This window comes from Oncorhynchus gorbuscha, linkage group LG21 (assembly GCF_021184085.1).
Source record: "Oncorhynchus gorbuscha isolate QuinsamMale2020 ecotype Even-year linkage group LG21, OgorEven_v1.0, whole genome shotgun sequence".
In the NCBI taxonomy this organism is placed as follows: Eukaryota; Metazoa; Chordata; class Actinopteri; order Salmoniformes; family Salmonidae; genus Oncorhynchus; species Oncorhynchus gorbuscha.
In genome coordinates, this window is record NC_060193.1 from 57281271 (window position 1) to 57307987 (window position 26717).

General features: G+C 46.1%; 1 protein-coding gene across 24 annotated transcripts in view; it reads right to left on the minus strand.

Annotated features, from left to right (window-relative positions):
• Nucleotides 1-26649, minus strand: part of LOC124008353 (poly(rC)-binding protein 3-like) — a 40625-nt gene extending 13976 nt beyond the window's left edge. For 12 of the 24 annotated variants that reach the window (XM_046319569.1, XM_046319567.1, XM_046319568.1 and 9 more), the window contains exons 1-3: nucleotides 26400-26647; nucleotides 16638-16730; nucleotides 15280-15402 (exon numbers count right to left, since the gene is read on the minus strand). The gene's annotated coding sequence lies outside the window, so the exon portion shown is untranslated. Of the gene's footprint in view, nucleotides 1-1584; nucleotides 1814-3347; nucleotides 3462-15279; nucleotides 15403-16637; nucleotides 16731-26135; nucleotides 26183-26399 lie in introns of those variants that run through there. The other 12 variants (XM_046319572.1, XM_046319565.1, XM_046319557.1 and 9 more) reach the window with 6 other exon arrangements.
• Nucleotides 26650-26717: the final 68 nt, after the last annotated feature.

Genomic DNA, 26717 nt, shown 5'->3' on the forward strand with positions numbered 1-26717 from the left:
TCAGCCACCCCCTCGCTGAGACCTCAGCCTACATCACAGTCAAAACGGGGGGCGACCACTCACTCCCTTTCACTGTGTAGTGCCCTCACCAGGCCAGGCGACACTGGAGAGAGGGATGGGGCATGGGTGGCCCCAAAAACACTTGTCACTGTCCCCTAATTAGAATCCAATCACAAAATGGGGTTGTAAAATGTGCCATTGCCTACGACGGGATAGAGAATGTAGACCCCGTTTTGCGTTGTAGCATTACCATGTTGTACTGTGGCTGTGGTGGTAAAAGAAGAGCGTGCGGTCGGCCATCTTAGATTCCCCACAAATGTACATGAGATCACAGCTTGTCACTAAGTCAAGGCTCCTCTGAATGAGCATGCATGGATTTACAGATCACAGTCATGTTAAATGGGTCGAGTGTAAACACATATCTTTTTAAAATAATTTTAAAATTCCAAAATATAATTTTTGATCGTAGTATTTTTACTTCCTTGATAGATTACAATGATATTTTGTTTTCTAAATTCCAATACAAATATCAATTTGATCATTTCCACAACAAAAAATAGTGCCAGCCTTCGGTATTGTTATTTGAGATGTCGATTCTGCAATATTTGAACAATTATGTGATCTTTTAAAAGCTGTCCTAACCATTACGGAGGAAACGTACATTCCAACGATTTGGTGCTTCCTTAGTTCAATCCCACGGTTCACATGGAGTAGTGATAATGCCAAATGACACGTTGACTGTTCCTACAGACCAAAAACACCATCAAGAGAGCTAATTTGATTGTGAGCATGATTGGGATAATGGTCGTGAGGACTAGATACATCCATCTCATGGGCTATCAGGTTCTGTTACCATTCAGTGTGGACAAGGTCAGCGGAACCTATCGCAATAGAACGACGCCACTTCTGATCTGCAAAACATCACAATGTCATTAGAACCCACCTTAAAGGAACAATTAACCGATGATTCCATTAAACAATTAGCCCCAATGTATACGATCACAAGGGTGAGTCAATAGCAGGGAACATGGAGGGACCACAAAGAGAGGGGTCCAACCAACCAACAAGCTAACCGGCGATTCTCAAGGGAATACAGAAATACTTTCACAGCACACACATGGGGTCGCAACACCCTTTGTATTTGCCTAATGAAGGACACACTAAGAGCAACGGCTAAAACAATGGAGTCAGATCGATGTCCACTCTATTACAAAACAAAGGGGTTTCAAATAACGATGGGATTGAGATAATAAACTCGCAACATGTCAACGGCTGTTGTTCCCACGCCACTTAACGATAACTCTACAGACATTCATTAATTATTGAAGACATTTCCCAACTCAACATTGGCCAATATCTCCTGCTGCCAGTTTAAAGCCAGGAGACGACCCATGAAGCCTTTTTTACATATGGTTTAACAGTAGCCTACTGTACGTACATATGATACAGTCAATTGCACTATTTTACATTTCCACCATACGTGTTTATAAAAATAAATGCATATTTGAATAGTAACAATATGACCATTGGACTCATCAGAGGCCTTCCTCAAACCTGATCTAGAAGCTGAAAAATAGGCATTACCTTCGTGCAGCGTTAAACAGATGGCGACCACTTTCGACGTTTCGCAAAAGATTAAAAAAACACAGAATGAAAAGGATTTTTTCCCTCTCCCCTTTGCTATGCCCAGTCTGGATCGGGATATCTGATTGGTTGGAAAGGCCAAATCACATGGGCGAGACAGAGAACCCGTGACCCCTCTGTAAATAAAATGACGAAATGAAACAGCCTTGCATCCTAGCCGAACAATTTGTGGCAGTGTGATACCCTGACTACACTGACGATGTTGTGGTCTACTGTAAATAGGCTGTATGATGAGGCGGGATGGGGTCACCGTCCCCCCTCCCCGACCCCTAAACGGAACAAAGGGGGTGCCTAGTGAGGCACACTGGCATTGGGGCATGTCTACGGGGGGGGGTGTCAAAGTCTGCATAGCCACCCCCAGGCACTCGCCTGTCCTGTAGGTCAATTGTTCACCCACCAACCCACCAACTCACAAACCCACCAACCCACCAATCCACCAACTCACCAACCCACCAACTCACCAACACGCCAACCCACCGCCTTCTTACCTTGCTGATCATGAACACAACACCCAAAGTATTTTCAGATACAACAACCGCCAAGGAACACCAGCACAAACCCACAGACCCCCAACGTCTGTGACAAGGGACTACCAGGGTGGTTGGTTTGTGGGTTGGGGTGGTGGTCTGTGTGCCCTGGAGGATGAGGCTGGTAGAGAGATGGCGACACAGAGGTCAAAGCCCAAACCCCACATCACATGTCTGTCGTAACATCCAGCCGCCCTCGAACCAACCTGGCTCCTCCCGGCTGGCTTTTAATCTGCGTGTGTGTGTGAGTGTTTGTGGAATTACAGGGAGCTTTAGAGGCATCCCGTCCAGATTATCCAATCCAGCTAAAATCCAACCCGGTGTCAGATGGACAGTTGTGCAGGGACCCCAGCAGCACAGACAGAATGTAGGGTTTAGGGGGGCGATATGGGCGACGGGGGTACAGGCATTGGATTAGGGGCAACACAAACAATGAGGAGCGTGTCCCACCTAAATTTAAATTGTTCAGAGGGAAGCAAGAAGCATATCTCGGTTTAAATATGTCCTCTTAAACATCAACATCTATCTATCTATCCCCCCAAAAAACACCCGCCCTACCGCCCCGCCTGTCGATTGGCCCATGGGAGAATACCACAAATAGAGCATTAAATTTGCTCCACATTGAATCACAAGAAGCTGAGAGAGGCACAGTGTCACAGGGAATCTGCTTTATATTCAAATAACGCTGCTGGCTCTCCTTCAAAACCAAGAGTACATGGTGGAAGCCCCACAGACACAGACTTGAACTTTACCATTTTTCCTCAAGTTATTAAGGCCTTGTCCCCATAGTTTAGACAGCGTCCTCTCCTTGTCTCCTTCCCTTAGGGCCCACTGGTTTGAAAGGACTTGATAGGTGAAAGTGATATTGTGGAACTGGGAAACCTGTCCCAGTCGTTGTACCTATCAGTGCTCATGAAGGAAAGGAAATAAGGAAGGAAATACATTTGAGAGTATTGGGACATGACCAATGTATTCCTCCATATCCCAAGGCAGTCACAGTGCATGTTTTACTATAAACATATACAAACCCCTATAGCAACCACACATACTAATTATGCGCCTGAGATGTCAAGGATATTTACATCTCAAGTCCATGCTAAAGGTCCAGAGTGAGTCTTGTAGAAGGCCTCTTTACCTAGTAGTATTCATATGGTCAGGCAGTATACAGTATCTTACCGGTTCAGATGAAGGGAAAGTTCCAGAGGAGGAGATGGAGGTTCAGTTTGGGATCAGACAAACATGGAGGACAACGGACACTCTGAGGTATGGGCTGGCTGGCCTGCTTCTATATGTAAACTTTCCCTCATAGCCTCCAGCAAGGTGACCAGCGCAGCCCAACCCAGACTAGCCCTCGGTGGGAGAAGCACCCTCCCCATAGCCACCCCAGTCCCCTGTCAGGAACAGGCAGGCCTGATGGAGGCAGAAGGGCGTGAAGGAGAGAGGGAGCGAGCGAGAGAGGGATCAGGAGGAACAGTCGATCCCGCCAGTGATTGTTGACGTGGTGACTGAAGGAGGCGGGGCTGAGGTACCAAATAATGAGTGTTGTGTGAGTGTGTCTATGTGTGTGTGTGTGTGTGTGAATGTGTGTGTGTGTGGGGGGGGGGAGGAGGGGGGTCACGAAGGGACTTTTTGGGGAGGTGATTATCTAAGCACTTCCCCTGACCCAATGAACATTTTATATCAATACTCAATACTTTTTATACAACCAACTGATGTATCCTGGGCTGCGGGATCATTAAAAACATCATTATTGATTTGTCTTACAACATACTTTACACCATGCAGAATGGTGCTTTAACAAGTTTAACAAGGGCCCAGTATTTCTAAAGTTATCTATATGGATTTCGCCTATTGGATAGGATTAAATGCATAGAAATAGAATGAATAGGACAGACGTATCACTGACTTGAAAGGGGACTCCCGCTCTATTCATTCTATTTCTAGGCACTTTATATTTCTGGGCATCGCTTTTGAAAAACTGGGCCCTGATGTCTGGTATTGATCATAGAATAGAGTCGTGTAATCTTTGACCATCTTTTCATCCCAATGATCAGCATTATACACCCGTGGGGATAAGAGTGCACGGCACTTCTTTCTGTCTCAGTCAAAACAACAGACCTCCTCTGCCGGGCTGCTTCCTCTCCCCTCCCCTTCTAAAAACCTCCCCTTCCCCTCTGTGCCCCCACAGCCCCATAATCCACACCAACAATCCCAGCCCCTAATGGAAAATATGGCCTGACCCTCTCCACTGATGTGGTCAATGCAGCCAGTAATGGGTCCACATTGCCTTGCAGCTAAAACCAATAATGAATGGGGTGAAATGGAACTTTAACCGTGTTGGTCTGTCTCTTGTGTCACGTGTCGTATGTGGTCTTCCTTTAGTAATGCCAGTGTCCGTACATACAGAGGAATAGTCCTTTCAACTTCTAATCAAACGCAACATTCACTGACGCTATTCACCTCCTCAACAGATTGGTGTTTTTGAGACATAATTTCTCAATGCGCGATTTGTAGATTTGTCAGTGTTCTATAAGACATTATAAACTGGGTGGTTCAAGCCCTGAATGCTGATTGGCTGACAGCCGTGGTATATCAGACCGTATACCACTGGTATGATAAAACATTTATTTTTAATGTTCTAATTACGTTGGTAACCAGTTTATAATAGCAATAAGGCACCTCAGGGGTTTGTGGTAAATGGCCAATATACCACGGCTAAGGGCTGTGTCCAGGCACTCCACACTGCGTTGTGCATAAGACCAACCCTTAGACGTGATATATTGACTATATACCACACACCCCTTGGGCGTTATTGCTTAAATAACATATCCTATGCAGTACAAGTTACACTAATCCAATCAAATGACCGCATTAATGGAAAATCCATCCATGGTTAGAATTAGTGATGATATCAGACATCTGGGTTAAACGGTCTAGTGCTTTGTGATGACATCAGACATGTAGGTCAGGACAGAGACTATAACCAGCCAAAGTACAGCACCACCATGAAAACAGGACAACAGGACAGAGATTATAACCAGCCAATTTACTGCAGCACCATGCATACAGGACAACAGGACAGAGATTATAACCAGCCAATTTACTGCAGCACCATGCATACAGGACAACAGGACAGAGATTATAACCAGCCAGATTACTGCACCACCATGGATACAGGACAGAGATTGTAACCAGCCAGAGTACTGCACCACCATGGATATTGGACAGAGATTATAACCAGCCAGAGTACTGCACCACCATGGATATAGGACAGAGACTATAACCAGCCAGAGTACTGCACCACCATGGATATAGGACAGAGATTATAACCAGCCACAGTACTGCACCACCATGGATATAGGACAGAGACTATAACCAGGCAGAGTACTGCACCACGATGGATATAGGACAGAAATTATAACCAGCCAGAGTACTGCACCACCATGGATACTGGACAGAGAAAATTACCAGCCAGAATACTGCACCACCATGGATATAGGACAGAGATAATTACCAGCCAGAGTACTGCACCACAATGGATATACGACAGAGATTATAACCAGCCAGAGTACTGCACCACAATGGATATAGGACAGAGATTATAACCACCCACAGTATTGCATCACCATGGATATAGAACAGAGATTATAACCAGCCAGAGTACTGCACCACCATGGATACAGGACAGCATGACAGAGACTATAACCTTCCAGAGTACTGCACAACCATGGATAAAGGACAGAGATTATAAACAGCCAGAGTACTGCATCACCATGGATATAGGACAGAGACTATAACCAGCCAGAGTACTGCACCACCATGGATATAGGACAGAGACTATAACCAGCCAGAATACTGCATCACCATGGATATAGGACAGAGACTATAACCAGCCAGAGTACTGCATCACCATGGATACTGGACAGAGACTATAACCAGCCAGAGTACTGCATCACCATGGATACAGGACAGAGAGACTATAACCAGCCAGAGTACTGCATCACCATGGATACAGGACAGAGAGACTATAACCAGCCAGAGTACTGCATCACCATGGATACTGGACAGAGACTATAACCAGCCAGAGTACTGCATCACCATGGATACTGGACAGAGACTATAACCAGCCAGAGTACTGCATCACCATGGATATAGGACAGAGAGACTATAACCAGCCAGAGTACTGCATCACCATGGATACAGGACAGAGAGACTATAACCAGCCAGAGTACTGCATCACCATGGATACAGGACAGAGAGACTATAACCAGCCAGAGTACTGCATCACCATGGATACAGGACAGAGAGACTATAACCAGCCAGAGTACTGCATCACCATGGATACTGGACAGAGACTATAACCAGCCAGAGTACTGCATCACCATGGATACTGGACAGAGACTATAACCAGCCAGAGTACTGCATCACCATGGATATAGGACAGATATTATAACCAGCCAGAGTACTGCACCACCATGGATATAGGACAGAGACTATAACCAGCCAGAGTACTGCACCACCATGGATATAGGACAGAGACTATAACCAGCCAGAGTACTGCACCACGATGGATATAGGACAGAGATTATAACCAGCCAGAGTACTGCACCACCATGGATATAGGACAGAGATTATAACCAGCCAGAGTACTGCACCACCATGGATATAGGACAGAGATTATAAACAGCCAGAGTACTGCATCACCATGGATATAGGACAGAGACTATAACCAGCCAGAGTACTGCACCACGATGGATACTGGACAGAGATAATTACCAGCCAGAGTACTGCATCACCATGGATATAGGACAGAGATAATTACCAGCCAGAGTACTGCACCACCATGGATATAGGACAGAGATTATAACCAGCCACAGTACTGCATCACCATGGATATAGGACAGAGATTATAACCAGCCAGAGTACTGCACCACCATGGATATAGGACAGAGATTATAACCAGCCACAGTACTGCATCACCATGGATATAGGACAGAGATTATAACCAGCCACAGTACTGCATCACCATGGATATAGGACAGAGATTATAACCAGCCAGAGTACTGCACCACCAGGGATATAGGACAGAGATTATAACCAGCCAGAGTACTGCACCACCATGGATATAGGACAGAGACTATAACCAGCCAGAGTACTGCACCACGATTGATATAGGACAGAGTTTATAACCAGCCAGAGTGGATATAGGACTGCATACACCATGGATACAGGACAGAGATTATAAACAGGACATCACCATGGATATAGGACAGAGACTATAACCAGCCAGAGTACTGCACCACAATGGATATAGGACAGAGATTATAACCAGCCAGAGTACTGCACCACAATGGATATAGGACATTATAACCAGGATACTGCACCACCATGGATACAGGACAGAGATTATAAACAGCCAGAGTACTGCACCACCATGGATACAGGACAGAGATTATAAACAGCCAGAGTACTGCATCACCATGGATATAGGACAGAGATAATTACCAGCCAGAGTACTGCACCACCATGGATATAGGACAGAGATTATAACCAGCCACAGTACTGCATCACCATGGATATAGGACAGAGATTATAAACAGCCAGAGTACTGCACCACCATGGATATAGGACAGAGATTATAAACAGCCAGAGTACTGCATCACCATGGATATAGGACAGAGACTATAACCAGCCAGAGTACTGCACCACAATGGATATAGGACAGAGATTATAACCAGCCAGAGTACTGCACCACACTGGATATAGGACAGAGATTATAACCAGCCAGAGTACTGCACCACCATGGATATAGGACAGAGATTATAAACAGCCAGAGTACTGCATCACCATGGATATAGGACAGAGACTATAACCAGCCAGAGTACTGCACCACAATGGATATAGGACAGAGATTATAACCAGCCAGAGTACTGCACCACAATGGATATAGGACAGAGATTATAACCAGCCAGAGTACTGCACCACCATGGATACAGGACAGAGATTATAAACAGCCAGAGTACTGCACCACCATGGATACAGGACAGAGATTATAAACAGCCAGAGTACTGCACCACGATGGATACTGGACAGAGATAATTACCAGCCAGAGTACTGCACCACCATGGATATAGGACAGAGATAATTACCAGCCAGAGTACTGCACCACCATGGATATAGGACAGAGATTATAACCAGCCACAGTACTGCATCACCATGGATATAGGACAGAGATTATAAACAGCCAGAGTACTGCACCACCATGGATATAGGACAGAGATTATAACCAGCCACAGTACTGCATCACCATGGATATAGGACAGAGATTATAACCAGCCACAGTACTGCATCACCATGGATATAGGACAGAGATAATTACCAGCCAGAATACTGCACCACCATGGATATAGGACAGAGATAATTACCAGCCAGAGTACTGCACCACCATGGATATAGGACAGAGATTATAACCAGCCAGAGTACTGCATCACCATGGATATAGAACAGAGATTATAACCAGCCAGAGTACTGCACCACCATGGATACAGGATAGCATGACATAGACTATAACCTGCCAGAGTACTGCACAACCATGGATACAGGACAGAGATTATAAACAGCCAGAGTACTGCATCACCATGGATATAGGACAGAGACTATAACCAGCCAGAGTACTGCACCACCATGGATACAGGACAGAGATTATAAACAGCCAGAGTACTGCATCACCATGGATATAGGACAGAGATTATAACCAGCCAGAGTACTGCACCACCATGGATATAGGACAGAGATTATAACCAGCCAGAGTACTGCACCACCATGGTTACAGGACAGCATGACAGAGACTATAACCAGCCAGAGTCCTGCACCACCATGGATACAGGACAACAGGACAGAGATTATAACCAGACAGAGTACTGCATCACCATGGATATAGCACAGAGACTATAACCAGCCAGAGTACTGCATCACCATGGATATAGCACAGAGACTATAACCAGCCAGAGTACTGCATCACCATGGATATAGGACAGAGACTATAACCAGCCACAGTACTGCACCACCATGGATACAGGACAGAGATTATAACCAGCCAGAGTACTGCACCACCATGGATACAGGACAGAGATTATAACCAGCCAGAGTACTGCATCACCATGGATACAGGACAGAGATTATAACCAGCCAGATACTGCACCACCATGGATACAGGACAGAGATTATAACCAGCCAGAGTACTGCATCACCATGGATACAGGACAGAGATTATAACCAGCCACAGTACTGCACCACCATGGATACAGGACAGAGATTATAACCAGCCAGAGTACTGCACCACCATGGATATAGGACAGAGATTATAACCAGCCAGAGTACTGCACCACCATGGATATAGAACAGGGATTATAATCAGCCAGAATACTGCACCACCATGGATACAGGACAACAGGACAGAGATTATAACCAGCCAGAGTACTGCACCACCATGGATACAGGACAACAGGACAGAGATTATAACCAGCCAGAGTACTGCACCACGATGGATACTGGACAGAGATAATTACCAGCCAGAGTACTGCACCACCATGGATATAGGACAGAGATAATTACCAGCCAGAGTACTGCACCACCATGGATATAGGACAGAGATTATAACCAGCCACAGTACTGCATCACCATGGATATAGGACAGAGATTATAAACAGCCAGAGTACTGCACCACCATGGATATAGGACAGAGATTATAACCAGCCACAGTACTGCATCACCATGGATATAGGACAGAGATTATAACCAGCCACAGTACTGCATCACCATGGATATAGGACAGAGATAATTACCAGCCAGAATACTGCACCACCATGGATATAGGACAGAGATAATTACCAGCCAGAGTACTGCACCACCATGGATATAGGACAGAGATTATAACCAGCCAGAGTACTGCATCACCATGGATATAGAACAGAGATTATAACCAGCCAGACTACTGCACCACCATGGATACAGGATAGCATGACATAGACTATAACCTGCCAGAGTACTGCACAACCATGGATACAGGACAGAGATTATAAACAGCCAGAGTACTGCATCACCATGGATATAGGACAGAGACTATAACCAGCCAGAGTACTGCACCACCATGGATACAGGACAGAGATTATAAACAGCCAGAGTACTGCATCACCATGGATATAGGACAGAGATTATAACCAGCCAGAGTACTGCACCACCATGGATATAGGACAGAGATTATAACCAGCCAGAGTACTGCACCACCATGGTTACAGGACAGCATGACAGAGACTATAACCAGCCAGAGTCCTGCACCACCATGGATACAGGACAACAGGACAGAGATTATAACCAGACAGAGTACTGCATCACCATGGATATAGCACAGAGACTATAACCAGCCAGAGTACTGCATCACCATGGATATAGCACAGAGACTATAACCAGCCAGAGTACTGCATCACCATGGATATAGGACAGAGACTATAACCAGCCACAGTACTGCACCACCATGGATACAGGACAGAGATTATAACCAGCCAGAGTACTGCACCACCATGGATACAGGACAGAGATTATAACCAGCCAGAGTACTGCATCACCATGGATACAGGACAGAGATTATAACCAGCCAGAGTACTGCACCACCATGGATACAGGACAGAGATTATAACCAGCCAGAGTACTGCATCACCATGGATACAGGACAGAGATTATAACCAGCCACAGTACTGCACCACCATGGATACAGGACAGAGATTATAACCAGCCAGAGTACTGCACCACCATGGATATAGGACAGAGATTATAACCAGCCAGAGTACTGCACCACCATGGATATAGAACAGGGATTATAATCAGCCAGAATACTGCACCACCATGGATACAGGACAACAGGACAGAGATTATAACCAGCCAGAGTACTGCACCACCATGGATACAGGACAACAGGACAGAGATTATAACCAGCCAGAGTACTGCACCACCATGGATACAGGACAACAGGACAGAGATTATAACCAGACAGAGTACTGCACCACCATGGATACAGGACAGAGATTATTACCAGCCAGAGTACTGCACCACCATGGATTCAGGACAGAGATTATTACCAGCCAGAGTACTGCACCACCATGGATATAGGACAGAGATTATAACCAGCCAGAGTACTGCACCACCATGGATATAGAACAGGGATTATAATCAGCCAGAATACTGCACCACCATGGATACAGGACAACAGGACAGAGATTATAACCAGCCAGAGTACTGCACCACCATGGATACAGGACAACAGGACAGAGATTATAACCAGCCAGAGTACTGCACCACCATGGATACAGGACAACAGGACAGAGATTATAACCAGCCAGAGTACTGCACCACCATGGATACAGGACAACAGGACAGAGATTATAACCAGACAGAGTACTGCACCACCATGGATACAGGACAGAGATTATTACCAGCCAGAGTACTACACCACCATGGATACAGGACAGAGATTATAACCAGCCAGAGTACTGCGGGGTGCAGCTAGTGGAAGCGCTAGTGGTACTCTGTAATATCTGTCTCTTCCATTAAGGATCTGCAGAGGGCACAGAAGAGAGAGGGGACTTTGTCTCCCTTTGTGTTTAGATGGATAAAGCTACATGTACCATGCTCTAGGGTCTCTCTCTCTGTGTTCTACTCTCTCCTTTCCCTCCTCTCTCTCTTTTTTCTCCTCCCTCTCTCTCTTCGACTGTCTTCTCGTAAGGTATCTGAAGCATACATCACTTGTTTTGAGATGATTAATGACTGTGTACATTTTGCTGGTAGTTGAGAGAGATGTGTGTGTGCCTGTTTATACCTGCGCTGTTGATGCAGGGGTCAATGGATACACTTTGTCTAATACTGCCGACACATTAGTGTGATATAAATTGAACTTGACCACGTCAGTTGAACTGGCACCCGGAGCATCTCACCCACATGTGCAGAGGGAGGTGGCATGTTCTCAGCCGTAGGTCTTCAATCTCATAGCTTGGTGACCGGGACGACAATACAAACACTGTAGAATACATCACAGAAGGGCCCAAGTAAGAGGCTTCTAATCATACTGTACGTATCACCATTCACCACCCACGTGTGTGGCACAGTGAGCACTTAAAGCTTGGAGACTGGGACACATGTTTATCCCTGACAAGTAGGCTACAGACCACACACACAGGCACCAAATGCACAAGAAATGACACACAAATGCCTGCACTTGCACACTCCTGCACTGACTGGCTGTAAGCTAAAGCTGCCAGTGTGGCAGAGCCAGTTGCGGTGACAAAGGACACAAGTTACCCTGGGTGTCAGAGGGAGAGTGGCCTTAGCCCCAAGTGTGTGTGTGTGTGTGTGTGTGTGTGTGTGTGTGTGTGTGTGTGTGTGTGTGTGTGTGTGTGTGTGTGTGTGTGTGTGTGCGTGCGTGCGTGCGTGCGTGTGCGTGCGTGCGTGTGCGTCGTGCGTGCGTGCGTGCGTGCGTGCGTGCGTGCGTGCGTGCGTGCGTGCGTGCGTGCGTGTGTGTGTGCGTGCGTGCGTGCGTGTTGACAGTGGCACAACAAACAGACAGAGGCGAGATGCAAAGAAAGTCACCAGACCCTCAGAGATGGCCCTTTGCAACCCTGGCACTACACATTAAACTCAGCAACAGCTTGGGTATAGGCCTTGGGTATAGGCCTTGGGTATAGGCCTTATAGGCCTTGGGTGTACGCCAGCTGGTCTGCGCATGATCTGAGAGCGCGGCTGGGGATGCCGTCTGGGCAGTGAAGGAGAGGCCGCATGTTTTGGTTGCAGGCCGTGTCAGTGGCCTGTTATTTAGTCTGCCTGGGAGCAAGACATCCTAGTCCGTGACGGGGCTGGTTTTCTTTTTGTAATCAGTGATTGCCTGTAGACCCTGCCACATACCTCTTGTGTCTGAGCCGTTGAATTGAGATTCTACTTTGTCTCTATACTGACGCTTAGCTTGTTTGATTGCCTTGCGGAGGGAATGCTTTCAGTTTCACGCGAATGCTGCCATCAATTCACGGTTTCTGGTTTGGGAATGTTTTCATCGTTGCTATGGGAACGACATCTTCAACGCACGTTCTAATGAACTCGCACACCGAATCAGCGTATTCGTCAATGTTGTTGTCTGGCGCAATATGAACATATCCCAGTCCACGTGATGGAAGCAGTCATGGAGTGTGGATTCAGTTGGTCGGACCAGCGTTGGACAGACCTCAGCGTGGGAGCTTCTTGTTTTAGTTTCTGTCTGTAGGCAGGGATCAACAAAATGGAGTCGTGGTCAGCTTTTCCGAAAGGAGGGCGGGGCAGGGCCTTATATGCATCGCGGAAGTTAGAATAGCAATGATCCAAGGTTTTGCCAGCCCTGGTTGCGCAATCGATATGCTGATCAAATTTAGGGAGTCTTGTTTTCAGATTAGCCTTGTTAAAATCCCCAGCTACAATGAATGCAGCCTCAGGATGTATGGATTCCAGTTTGCAAAGAGTCAAATAAAGTTTGTTCAGAGCCATCGATGTGTCTGCTTGGGGGGGAACATATACGGCTGTGATTATAATCGAAGAGAATTCCCTTGGTAGATCATGCGGTCAACATTTGATTGTGAGGAATTCTAAATCAGGTGAACAGAAGGACTTGAGTTCCTGTATGTTTTTGTGACCACACCACGTCTCGTTAGCCATAAGGCATACGCCCCCGCCCCTCTTCTTACCAGAAAGATGTTTGTTTCTGTCGGCGCGATGCGTGGAGAAACCAGCTGGCTGCACCGACTCCGATAGTGTCTCTCCAGTGAGCCATGTTTCCGTGAAGCAAAGAACGTTACAGTCTCTGATGTCCCTCTGGAATGCTACCCTGGCTCGGATTTCATCAACCTTGTTGTCAAGAGACTGGACATTGGCGAGAGGTATACTAGGTAGTGGTAAACGATGTGCCCGTCTCCGGAGTCTGACCAGAAGACCGCTTCGTTTCCCTCTTTTACGAAGTCGTTTTTTGGGTCGCCGGCTGGGATCCATTCCGTTGTCCTGGGTGAAAGGCAGAACACAGGATCCGCTTCGCGAAAGTCATATTCTTGGTCGTACTGATGGTGAGTTGACGCTGCTCTTATATTCAGTAGTTCTTCTCGACTGTATGTAATGAAACCTAAGATGACCTGGGGTACTAATATAAGAAATAACACGTAAAAAAACAAAAAACTGCATAGCTTCATAGGAACGCGAAGCGAGGCGGCCATCTCTGTCGGCGCCGGAAGCGCCTTGGGTATAGGCCTTGGGTGTAGGCCTTGGGTATAGGCCTTGGGTGTAGGCCTTGGGTGTAGGCCTTGGGTATAGGCCTTGGGCGTAGGCCTTGGGTGTACGCCTTGGGTATAGGCCTTGGTTGTAGGCCTTGGGTATAGGCCTTGGGTGTAGGCCTTGGTTGTAGGCCTTGGGTGTAGGCCTTGGGTGTAGGCCTTGGGTATAGGCCTTGGGCGTAGGCCTTGGGTATAGGCCTTGGGTATAGGCCTTGGGTGTACGCCTTGGGTATAGGCCTTGGGTGTACCCCTTGAGTATATGCCTTGGGTGTAGGCCTTGGGTATAGGCCTTGGGTATAGGCCTTGGGTGTACGCCTTGGGTATAGGCCTTGGGTATAGGTCTTTGGTGTAGGCCTTGGGTATAGGCCTTGGGTATAGGCCTTGGGTGTACGCCTTGGGTATAGGCCTTGGGTGTAGGCCTTGGGTATAGGCCTTGGGTATAGGCCTTGGGTGTAGGCCTTGGGTATAGGCCTTGGGTATAGGCCTTGGGTATAGGCCTTGGGTGTAGGCCTTGGGTATAGGCCTTGGGTGTAGGCCTTGGGTATAGGCCTTGGGTGTAGGCCTTGGGTATAGGCCTTGGGTGTAGGCCTTGGGTATAGGCCTTGGGTGTAGGTCTTGGGTATAGGCCTTGGGTATAGGCCTATGGACTGCACTGGACGTCTTTAGTTAAGCATAGACTTAATGTGCTTTTAATAGAAAAAACTAAAGAGGAGTGGGCAGGGCAGGGGAGGGAGGGCAGGGGAGGGAGGGCAGGGGAGAGGTAGGGAGGGACTTACCACAGACAAGCTGGACCACTGGGATCAGGACATGGGCAGTGGTTGTGTTTGGAGGAGGGGGAGCTAGGTGGCTGACAGACTGGTTCAGATCATCAGCTCCAGCAGGACCAGCATCAACCCATTCTAGAGAAAGGAGGAAAACATAAGAACCATTAAGAATACATACATACAACTGTTACCACTTTTTTAAAATTCCAGATATATTTGAATATATATGACTGAAACGCTGTATTGTAAAATAGAGCATACTGTAAAATAAATAATTTCAGCCCACATGAATAAATGCTTCAGTTTACTAGAGAGTACTACAGTACTTACTATATAATTTTGTAGTAAACTCTAGTATACTGTAGAATACTATACTACACACTGAAGTATGCCTCGATAATGTGTAGTATTACTATATAATTTTGTAGTACATCGTAGAATACAATAGTAAATACTACAATATACTATAGTCAGCAAAATCACTACAGTAAATACTACAGTAATGTCTGCAAAAACAGTTTTTAAACTATAGAAATACTACAGTAATTAATTTGCACACAGTATAACCTGCCCATTCCCCTCCCCATATCCCAATTTGTGCCAACCATAAGTAAGAAACCTACATGCCAAGAATAGACCATATATAGTGTTTCTTACAGGTTATAGAAAAGAGCAGAAGTGATGAACTATCCGTTCAGAACCACTCCTACCTACCTACAGGTTATGGAACATCTAATCTTTTAGTATTTCTCCAGTAGGTGAAAGCCTCCACTTCTAGGTCAAAGATAATAAAACTGGGGCCCGAAATCGGCTCTGGCATTTTTAACATATTGGCCCATATTTTTCCTTGAGGCCCGCATGAAGGCCCATTTTTTTTTCTTGAGGCCCCACAACGGCCCATTTTATTCCTTGAGTCTCCCTATATTATTCAGATAAAAATAATTTTGCACAACAAACCCCAGTTAGACAGGCCCAATGGGCTAAAACTGGACCAGCCCATCTGGCATTTGCCCGAAATGCCAGATGGTCAGTCCACCCCTGGCTAAAAGGCAGAACAAACACCATACAGTATGTGGACCTACACCATTAGTGTATGCTTAAATGACTTTCATCTTTAGTAAACTCAACAAAAAACTCAAATTAGTAGCATTCCCTTCTGCTGCAGCTGAAAATAACAGCCTCCTTATATTGTGTGAAAAAGTGTGTGTGTGTGTGTGTGTGTGTGTGTGTGTGTGTGTGTGTGTGTGTGTGTGTGTGTGTGTGTGTGTGTGTGTGTGTGTGTGTGTGTGTGTGTGTGTGTGTGTGTGTGTGTGTGTGTGTGTGTGATTATCAGCCTAATGGGTAATGTCAGAAGATCATGCTGTTCTTACCAAAGAGGGGTCCATGTCATGGGACCCTGTCTTATCCCACATTCCAGAATAACATGGAAGATTCCACGTCTCCACTTCAAATCCACCCGGAGACTAGAGAAAGAGTCAAACATTTGCAGGCAGGGGTTAAATGTGAGTTTTGATTGAACATTGACTATCTCAATCAACCGCTTTTCCATTATTATTTCTGATTTCCCCTATTGGACCCCCTGAAATGCTTTAGATAGAATTGACCATAATATAGATGATGAAGTTGTCTCCAGATCTTGATTAGATAGTCGGCCAGTGGGAGGTCAGCGGATGTCGTCAACATCAATGGCACACAATGATAACCTGCCACTCTGAGGGTGGTTTAGGACAAGTCGTATGTGTTCAATGTGCTTGGCCTGCCAGAGGAAACTAGTCATTTTACCGCTGTGGCTGCTGTTTCAACAGGATAACAGTGCCCTCTGTTGGTCACTGTGTTCAAATACAACTCCCTGTTGGACTGAGGACAGAAATGCTCTGAATGCAATATGCTATTACATCAGAACGCTTCTTAGCAAAGCCTACCACGATGAATCAGACGGTTTCATATTTTATGACTTCTAAAAGGAAGTCCTGTGGTGTCTGTCTTCTGCCCCTTCCCATTTTCTCCACCTTAAAGGGGCAATCTGCAGTTGCTACATACAGTTGAAGTCAGAAGTTTACATACACTTAGGTTGGAGTCATTAAAACTTGTTTTTCAACCACTCCAAAAACGTTTTTGTTAACGAACTATAGTTTTGGCAAGTCGGTTAGGACATCTACTTTGTGCATGACACAAGTAATTTTCCAACAACTGTTTACAGACAGATTATTTCACTTATAATTCACTGTATCACAATTCCAGTGGGTCAAAAGTTTACATACACTAAGTTGACTGTGCCTTTTAACAGCTTGGAAAAGTCCAGAAAATGATGTTATGACATTAGAAGCTTCTGATAGGCCAATGGACATCATTTGAGTCAATTGCAGGTGTACCTGTGGATGTATTTCAAGGCCTACCTTCAAACTCAGTGCCTCTTTGCTTGACATCATGGGAAAATCAAAAGAAATCAGCCAAGAAAAATAATTGTAGACCTCCACAAGTCTGGTTCATCCTTGGGAGAAATTTCCAAATGACTGAAGGTACCACGTTCATCTGTACAAACAATAGTACACAAGTATAATTTGTAAGTCGCTCTGGATAAGAGCGTCTGCTAAATGACTTAAATGTAAATGTAAATGTATAAACACCATGGGACCACGCAGCTGTCATAACGCTCAGGAAGGAGACACGTTCTGTCTCCTAGAGATGAATGTACTTTGGTGCGAAAAGTTAAAATCATTCCCAGAACAACAGCAAAGGACCTTGTGAAGATGCTGGAGGAAACAGGTACAAAAGTATCTATATCTACAGTAAAACGAGTCCTATATCGACATAACCTGAAAGGCCGCTCAGCAAGGAAGAGGCCACTGCTCCAAAACCTCCATAAAAAAGCCAGACTACGGTTTCCAACTGCACATGGGGACAAAGATCATACTTTTTGGAGAAATGTACTCTGGTCTGATGAAACAAAAATAGAACTGTTTGGTCATAATGACCACCATTATGCTTGGAGGAAAAAGGGGGATGCTTGCAAGCCGAAGAACACCATCCCAACCGTGAAGCACGGGGGTGGCAGCATCATGTTGTGGGGGTGCTTTTCTGCGGGAGGGACTGGTGCACTTCACAAAATAGATGGGATCATAAGGAAAGAAAATTATGTGGATATATTGAAGCAACATCTCAAGACATCAGTCAGGAAGTTAAAGCTTGGTCGCAAATGGGTCTTCCAAATGGACAATGACCCCAAGCATACTTCCAAAGTTGTGGAAAAATGGCTTAAGGACAACAAAGTCATGGTATTGGAGTGGCCATCACAAAGCCCTGACCTCAATCCCATAGAACATTTGTGGGCAGAACTGAAAAAGCGTGTGCGAGCAAGAAGTCCTACAAACCTGACTAAGTTACACCTGTCATGCAGGTGAATGAGGACCCAAAAGCGACTTGGCGAAAACAGAGTATTTAATCCAGAATAAACTTTACAAAACAAAAAGCATAATACTACACGTAAAGACGAGAACAGACTGGAGACTTGATCGAGAACTGCAGGTTGCCTCGGGAAGGCACTTGAACCTAGCAGACTCAGACACCTGCTCACCACGCAGCATCTGAGGGAAACACGACACGACAGGGCAAAACATAGACACAGCACGGTGAATATAAATGAGGATCCGACAGGGCAGGTACGGGAAACAAGGAGAGAAATAGGGACTCTAATCAGGGAAAAGGATCGGGAACAGGTGTGGGAAGACTAAATGATGATTAGGGGAATAGGAACAGCTGGGAACGGAACAGCAGGAACGGAACGATAGAGAGAAGAGAGCGAGAGAGTGAGAGAGGGAGGGGGAGAGAGAGGGATAGAAAGAGGGAAAGAACCTAATAAGACCAGCAGAGGGAAACGAATAGAATGGGAAGCACAGGGACAAGACATGATAATTAATGACAAAACATGACAGTACCCCCCCACTCACCGAGCGCCTCCTGGCGCACTCGAGGAGGAATCCTGGCGGCAACGGAGGAAATCATCAATGAGTGAACGGTCCAGCACGTCCCGAGACGGAACCCAACTCCTCTCCTCAGGACCGTAACCCTCCCAATCCACTAAGTATTGGTGACCCCGTCCCCGAGAACGCATGTCCATGATCTTATGTACCTTGTAAATAGGTGCGCTCTCGACAAGGACGGGAGGGGGAGGGAAGACGAACGGGGGTGCGAAGAAAGGGCTTAACACAGGAGACATGGAAGACAGGATGGACGCGACGAAGATGTCGCGGAAGAAGCAGTCGCACAGCGACAGGATTGACGACCTGGGAGACACGGAACGGACCAATGAACCGCGGAGTCAACTTACGAGAAGCTGTCGTAAGAGGAAGGTTGCGAGTGGAAAGCCACACTCTCTGGCCGCAACAATACCTAGGACTCTTAATCCTGCGTTTATTGGCGGCTCTCACAGTCTGTGCCCTGTAGCGGCAAAGTGCAGACCTCACCCTCCTCCAGGTGCGCTCAAACGTTGGACAAACGCTTGAGCGGAGGGAACGCTGGACTCGGCAAGCTGGGAAGAGAATAGAGGAGGCTGGTAACCCAGACTACTCTGAAACGGAGATAACCCGGTAGCAGACGAAGGAAGCGAGTTGTGAGCGTATTCTGCCCAGGGGAGCTGTTCTGCCCAAGACGCAGGGTTTCTGAAAGAAAGGCTGCGTATATGCGACCAATCGTCTGATTGGCCCTCTCTGCTTGACCGTTAGACTGGGGATGAAACCCGGAAGAGAGACTGACGGACGCAAATCAAACGACAGAACTCCCTCCAAAACTGTGACGAATTGCGGGCCTCTGTCTGAAACGGCGTCTAACGGGAGGCCATGAATTCTGAACACATTCTCGATAATGATTTGTGCCGTCTCCTTAGCGGAAGGAAGTTTAGCGAGGGGAATGAAATGTGCCGCCTTAGAGAACCTATCGACAACCGGCGCATTGGCGCATTGGCGAGACCAAATGGCAGAACCCGGTACTCAAAATGCCCTAACGGAGTGTTAAACGCCGTTTTCCACTCGTCCCCCTCTCTGATGCGCACGAGATGGTAAGCGTTACGAAGGTCCAACTTAGTAAAGCACCTGGCTCCCTGCAGAATCTCGAAGGCTGATGACATAAGGGGAAGCGGATAACGATTCTAACCGTTATGTCATTCAGCCTCGATAATCCACGCAGGGGCGCAGAGTACCGTCCTTCTTCTTAACAAAAAGAACCCCGCCCCGGCCGGAGAAAGAAGGCACTATGGTACCGGCGTCAAGAGACACAGATAAATAATCCTCGAGAGCCTTACGTTCGGGAGCCGACAGAGAGTATAGTCTACCCCGAGGAGGAGTGGTCCCCGGAAGGAGATCAATACTACAATCATACGACCGGTGAGGAGGAAGGGAGTTGGCTCGGGACCGACTGAAGACCGTGCGCAGATCATGATATTCCTCCGGCACTCCTGTCAAATCGCCAGGTTCCTCCTGAGAAGTGGGGACAGAAGAAATGGGAGGGATGGCAGACATTAAGCACTTCACATGACAAGATACGTTCCAGGATAGGATAGAATTACAAGACCAATTAATAGAAGGATTATGACATACTAGCCAGGGATGACCCAAAACAACAGGTGTGAAAGGTGAATGAAAAATCAAAAAAGAAATAGTCTCACTGTGGTTACCAGATACTGTGAGAGTTAAAGGTAGTGTCTCAAATCTGATACTGGGAAGATGACTACCATCTAAGGCAAACATGGGCGTAGGCTTGTCTAACTGTCTGAAAGGAATGTTATGTTTCCGAACCCATGCTTCGTCCATGAAACAACCCTCAGCCCCAGAGTCAATCAAGACACTGCATGTAGCACCCGAACCGGTCCAGCGTAGATGGACCGACATAGTAGTACAAGATCTAGATGAAGAGACCTGAGTAGTAGCGCTCACCAGTAGCCCTCCGCTTACTGATGGGCTCTGGCCTCTTACTGGACATGAATTAACAAAATGTCCATCAAATCCGCAATAGAGGCACAGGCGGTTGGTGATCCTCCGTTCCCTCTCCTTAGTCGAGATGCGAATCCCTCCCAGCTGCATGGGCTCAGTCTCAGAGCCAGAGGAGGGAGATGGTTGCGGAGCAGGGAAACACCGTTGATGCGAGCTCTCTTCCACGAGCCTGGTGACGAAGATCTACCCGTCGTTCTATGCGGATGGCGAGAGCAATCAAAGAGTCCACACTGGAAGGAACCTCCCGAGAGAGAATCTCATCTTTGACCACTGTGTGGAGTCCCTCCAGAAAACGAGCGAGCAGCGCCGGCTAGTCACTAGAGGCAGCAAGAGTACGAAACTCTATAGAGCAATCCGTTATGGATCGATCACCTTGGCATAGGGAAGCCAGGACCCTAGAAGCCTCCCACCAAAACTGAACGGTCAAAAACCCGAATCATCTCCTCTTTAAAGTTCTGGTAATTGTTAGAACAATCAGCCCTTGCCTCCCAGATAGCTGTGCCCCACTCTCGGGCCCGGCCAGTAAGGAGTGAAATGACGTAAGCAACCCGAGCTCTCTCTAGAGTATGTGTTAGGTTGGAGAGAGAACACAATCTCACACTGGGTGAGAAAGGAGCGGCACTCAGTGGGCTGCCCGGAGTAGCAAGGTGGGTTATTAACCCTAGGTTCTGGAGGCTCGGCAGGCCAGGAAGTAACAGGTGGCACGAGACGAAGACTCTGGAACTGTCCAGAGAGGTCGGAAACCTGAGCGGCCAGGTTCTCCACGGCATGGCGAGCAGCAGACAATTCCTGCTCGTGTCTGCCGAGCATGGCTCCTTGGATCTCGACGGCAGTGTTACGAGCGTCTGTAGTCGCTGGGTCCATTCATCCTTCTGTCATGCAGGTGAATGAGGACCCAAAAGCGACTTGGCGAAAACAGAGTATTTAATCCAGAATAAACTTTACAAAACAAAAAGCATAATACTACACGTAAAGACGAGAACAGACTGGAGACTTGATCGAGAACTGCAGGTTGCCTCGGGAAGGCACTTGAACCTAGCAGACTCAGACACCTGCTCACCACGCAGCATCTGAGGGAAACACGACACGACAGGGCAAAACATAGACACAGCACGGTGAATATAAATGAGGATCCGACAGGGCAGGTACGGGAAACAAGGAGAGAAATAGGGACTCTAATCAGGGAAAAGGATCGGGAACAGGTGTGGGAAGACTAAATGATGATTAGGGGAATAGGAACAGCTGGGAGCAGGAACGGAACGATAGAGAGAAGAGAGCGAGAGAGTGAGAGAGGGAGGGGGAGAGAGAGGGATAGAAAGAGGGAAAGAACCTAATAAGACCAGCAGAGGGAAACGAATAGAATGGGAAGCACAGGGACAAGACATGATAATTAATGACAAAACATGACAACACCAGCTCTGTCAGGAGGAATGGGCCAAAATTCACCCAACTTCTTGTGGGAAACTGGTGGAAGACTACCCGACACGTTTGACCCAAGTTAAACAATTTAAAGGCAATGCTACCAAATACTAATTGTAAACTTCTGACCCACTGGGAATGTGATGAAATAAATCTAATCTGAAATAATCATTCTCTCTTCTATTATTCTGACATTTCACATTCTTAAAATAAAGTGGTGATCCTAACTGACCTTTTACTAGGATTAAATGTCAGGAAGTGTGAAAAACTGAGTTTAAATGTATTTGGCTAATGTGTATGTAAACTTCTGAATTCAACTGTATATTTTTGGACATATGGAAGTATGATATGTACCCATTGATTCTTGAATAACATAACTTATGAGCATAGTTCAACTACCGTACTCCATCAGAACCACAAAATATAAACTTGTTTTACTCCAATGTTTGTAAACATTGTGCTTGTAAACAAACAGTGCATGCTTAAAACTATAGTGTTGATATCTTGGTTGGTCGATCCTTGCATCTATATCTCTGTCTATGAATTTGAAAGTGGTAACATTTCTCCAGGCACATCCCTCAGCCTTTTACCAAACATAAGTGGGGGAAAACGCTTTATTATTTCAACTGTGGATTGCCCCTTTAAAGTAATCATCTACCTCTTTATTTCCTCCCTCCATTTTCTCCCTCTTTCAACCTCTTGCTGAGAGAAATATCACTGCTCTCTAATTGTACGTTGCTTTGACATCAACATCGTAAAGGCCACTAGTAAGAGTATATTAGTGATGATAATAACCATGTTGGTTTAAGTACTGAAATAATGGCTGTTAGTAAGAGTATATTAGTGATGATAATAACCATGTTGGTTTAAGAACTGAAATAATGGCCATTAGTACGTGTAACTTTACCAAGTTAACCACACAGTCATAAGGGCTGCAGTACAACTTGACCCTGTTTATCCTCCAGGGCTTTCTGACAACAACAGTCACAAGGGCTGCGGTATCAACCCAATTGCGATGCTTTGAAATGAGACTGAGTTCCATAAGACTAAATAGTGTGTATAACATGATTTCCATGTCAGTCTGAGGCGAATTCCCTGTTCCGGTCTACTCAGCTAATTCTAGAATACAGGCAGAAATACAACAGCTCAAAGAGAGTACTGAGATGTCTGCCTTCGTCTCTGATCCTATTCTACATCTATAGGTGTGTATAGTTAATATGTACTGTAGCTAACTTGGAAGTGCAGATGGTTTGCACGAGGTTGTTTCAACAACAACTTTGCCGTGTGCGTGTCAACCGAGACGGCCAGACAATCCATTCTCTCCAATCTGATGATCTAACAATCATCAGTTGCTCTGTGTGCTGCACCTGCAGACGCTTAAGAGGAAATGTGTCTAAAGGAAACAGTGAGCCGTCTATAATCCTCCCGGCAACATCATAAAACTGACTAATGGTTGTCAAACCAGGTTATGGAGAGAAGGAGAGAGAGAGAGAGAGAGAGAGAGAGAGAGAGAGAGAGAGAGAGAGAGAGAGAGAGAGAGAGAGAGAGAGAGAGAGAGAGAGAGAGAGAGAGAGAGAGAGAGAGAGAGAGAGAGAGAGAGAGAGTTTTTCTCTGACACAAAAATATCTCTATTTCCCAGGCCATAACTCTCCTCTGTGTGGCCAGTGAACAGAGAGAGGACTCAGGTTTCTCTCTCAGGCCGGAGTATCACTTACACTCATCCTGTTATGAGTTATGGTGCAAAGGGGTGCAGGAGGAATAGAATACAACCTAATGAGCCTATTGAACACAGAGGTGTGGTAATGAGAAGCTATTGTATCATCCCTAACGTCCATCAATGGGTAAGTAAAGTCCTTCCTCCCTTATTGTTGACAGGACAATACACATTTATCAACATGCCATCCTACTGTACACTAGAAGGTGCTAGCATGCACACGCACAAACACTTACACGTCAAATCTTTCAAAATGTCCTCCAAATTCCATACGGCTGAGTTTTCTGTTCCATTTGGGGCCCTGAGTTCTATAAGCCATCATCATCAGTTTTCCTCCTTACACCTGATAAAAACAGCTCATGTCAGCTCCTTGTTGTAGAGCCATATGGGAGTAAATGGAACTGCCAAAACCCTGAGGCATGTACACAGCAGGTATGTTTCAGAGCTACAGTACTATGGAAGCATAGAGCAGATACTGAACATAGATTACAACATGATACGGCGCCACTGCAAACGCCTGCACAAATCAGGGTTATTATGATAATTGAACTATTCTTATGATTTCAATAAATGTCACATTATTGAGCTGCATTTCCCACACTCGTTAAAAAACACGAATCCATCCCATTGAGAGGTTGACAATGGAACAATAAGACACAGTACTGCCTGAATGGCAGGTTCTGGATCTTGAACGTCTTTTGAACTCTGCTGTCCTACTGTACAGACAGAGGGTTACTGAGAAGTCAAGGATACAACGTTAACAGCACTATTGGCGAACCGTTTCGTTTCTCGGCTTTTCAAGCCATAGACACCGCATCCTTGTGTTCTTACTCCAAACAACAGTCGTTGGATTGTTAACAAAGACGTGTGAAAAAATGTCCACATTTATTTGACTCTGTTTGTTTCTAGTACAAGTAGCTATGCATCTAATAAAACAAGATGCCATGAGAATATTTGTATAATCACCACCAGTTGATATATGTTTGAAATGAGTCAAGATGACCCCAACAAACCGATATCACATGCAGGTCACAGTAGTTACAATGTACTGGTTCTAACTAGCTAGTAAAAGCACAGTAGTATGTATACAGGACAATATTTATTTGAGGGACTACATCAACACACTCAGCCCTCCCTCCTAACTAGATTCAAAACAGGAAGTCCAATCAGACAGCCAGCAGAGCACATCCTGTCCATCCTCAGTACCAGTCAGCATGCCTTCCCTCTAAACCCTGTTTACAGAAGGGAATGCAGTGAGGCCATGGCTCTGATTCAATTTAGCAGGTAATTACACTATCTGGTAAGGCAATTATCCTGTGTGCGACATAATTCCATTTGCTGGCTAATGGTGCACCCACAACCTCCACAGTACAGGAGACAATGCATTTCTAAGAGGGGAAGTAGGGATACTGTTTTGTACCTACTGTTGGAGCATCTGTGGGCTAATTAGGTCAAAGCCTATGACAACAACAGCCTAAAAGAACAACAAAACACGTGTCAGCCTGGTACAAACAACCACCACTGCACCCGAGCATGAATTTACTTTTTATTATAAACTTTCAAATGAGGTGAGACTGCCATGCCCAGAGAGCAGGATACCCATGTTTCAAACACCAAAAAAGAGGAGAGAGATAAGGGACCTCTTTTAGACTGAGCTTAGTCTGGGTAGATGAAATCCATGTGGCCTTGCTGGCTAATTTTAATCCCCTGCTTCTTTCTCTCCCTCCCTGCCTCCCTCTGAGCAGACTCACCAGAGCCATGGTCTGCATGGAGGAAGAAGGGCCAGGCAAGCAGGCGTCTTTGAACAGCAGCCAAGGAGGAAAAGGGGAAGAGAGCTTCTCAGGATCACTGGGCTGTATGCAATGCCAACTGTCTTGAATATCTCTGACCTGACAACACTTGATTAGAAAACTGCAATATGGTGTAAACTTATACAGGGTTGTAATTCATCTGACGTCTGAAAGTAGAGGAAGCTAGATAAAGTCCTGTTCTGAATAGGAAAGAGTGGTGCTTACCTTGACCTGGGAGAGGGAGGGATGGACAGATGAGGAGAGTCACAGGGATGGAAGGTAGAGGGTCCAGGCAGGGAAGGGGTCTGGGTAGGTCCCAATGGGGTAGTCCAGGAGAGGGAACGAGAGAGGAGTAGAGAGGAGAGGAAGGACAGGGAACAGGGAGACAGGGAGGTGAAACGTAAACGCTACTCTCTCCCTTTTTCTCTCTCACACACACACCCAAACACACACTCACACAGCCTACAGACAGGAACTAACACAAGCAGTTACTCCCAGGATGGGAGAGAGAGTGTCTTACCCATCCACAGACACTCAAACACA